This window comes from Arachis hypogaea, chromosome 3, assembly GCF_003086295.3.
Source record: "Arachis hypogaea cultivar Tifrunner chromosome 3, arahy.Tifrunner.gnm2.J5K5, whole genome shotgun sequence".
Lineage (NCBI taxonomy): Eukaryota > Viridiplantae > Streptophyta > Magnoliopsida > Fabales > Fabaceae > Arachis > Arachis hypogaea.
Genome location: NC_092038.1, coordinates 26,548,197 through 26,549,740, shown reverse-complemented (window position 1 = coordinate 26,549,740; position 1,544 = coordinate 26,548,197). Strand labels below are relative to the sequence as shown.

Sequence of the window (1,544 nt, the reverse complement as noted above, 5' to 3'; positions counted from 1 at the left end):
GTCACATTAGGCTTGAGTTCCAATGGCTGAAACTTGCCTATGTTCGAGTTATTTTGTAAGAGAGGAAAGTTGTTGGGTCATGATTTTATTTTGAACTAGAATCGCATCCATGATTTCTAATGCCATTACACCTTTTATAGAGGATCTTTCGAATGAATACATGAAGAAATTAATAGCCGCTACTATTTCCATCAATTTCAATGCCTCTTCAGGTGTCTTTTGATGTAAAGAACCTCTAGCCAGTGAATCAATCATCATTCTTGAGATTTGAGAGACCCCATCATAAAAGGTTTAGATTTGAAGCCACTCAAGAAAGGCATAGTGTGGACATTTTTTGAACATCTCTTTATACCTTTCCCAAACTTCATAGAGTGATTCTCCATCCTTTTGGGAAAAAGAATTAATTTCATTCCTCAACCGAGCTAACTTTTGGGGAGGAAAGGACTTAGTTAGAAATTTGTTAACTAAATCCTCCCAAGAAGTAATGTTTTCCAAGGGTTGAGCTTAGAGCTATTGTGTGGCTCTATTTCTTAAAGAGCATGGGAATAGCCTTAGTCGGATGGCTTCGGGGCTTACTCCATTACTCTTCACTGTGTCACATAGCTGCAGAAAACTAGCTATGTATATGTTCGGATCCTCTTGTGGACTACCACTGAATTGGTCTTGCTATACAATTGGATTAGTCATGGTTTTAGTTCAAAGTTATTTTCTTGAACCATGGGCCTCACTATGCTACTTTCGTAGCTATTAGTGGTAAGCATGGTGTAATCACCAATGGTCCTTCTCACATTATTATTCTCCTTTGACATTCTTTCTACCTCTTCTCTCCTAGCTCTTGATTCTTTTCCCTTACATCTACAAAAAATAACAAGAAATCAAATGTACCGTGTGGAATGAAGAAGAAGAGTAAAGAAGAAAATAATGATTAAACAAAATAATGGAAAGAAAATAAAACAAAAATTGACAAGATCTAATTTAGTGATTCGAGCAAACGTAAGTTGTCAATCTCAATTAATTTCTGGTAATGGTGCAAAAATCTTGATGAGAAAAATTGATACGCTCGGATGTTAGTCAGTGCACCAAATCGCTCCAAGTAATACCACGGTGAGTGGATATCATTTCCACGAGGATTAACAGATTGAATCAAGCAACATCTAATTGAATCTCTAATTAGATAAATCAAACCTTGGCAAGAGGATTGTAAATCTTGAAGTAGAAGCAAAAACAATGAAGAAGAGTGGGTATGTGAATGAATGATTGCTTATAAACTTTGGAGAAGTAATCAGATAATGAAATGTCAAAGGCTTCAGATATGTTTAACTTTTAGAAGAAGTAATGCTTATATTTTCCTACTTTGACTCATGCAAAAATATTTTCACAACAAATCTTTATTAACCAAATTTCAATTCCTTGGTAATTTAATTTCTCTTAACTTAATTAATCGTTAATTTCTTGGTCAACTAATCAAGAGAAGAATTTAAACACTGTTTCAATTTAAAGCCACACAACTTTCAAAATACTATTCATAGTCAAGTTGAAAACCA

General features: G+C 34.4%; 1 non-coding gene across 1 annotated transcript; it reads left to right on the top strand.

The window, feature by feature from the left end:
• The first annotated feature begins 313 nt into the window (after positions 1 to 313).
• LOC112792837 (small nucleolar RNA R71) lies at positions 314 to 420 on the top strand. The gene has a single exon (XR_003197559.1). It is a non-coding gene; the product is annotated as a small nucleolar RNA R71 (small nucleolar RNA).
• Positions 421 to 1,544: the final 1,124 nt, after the last annotated feature.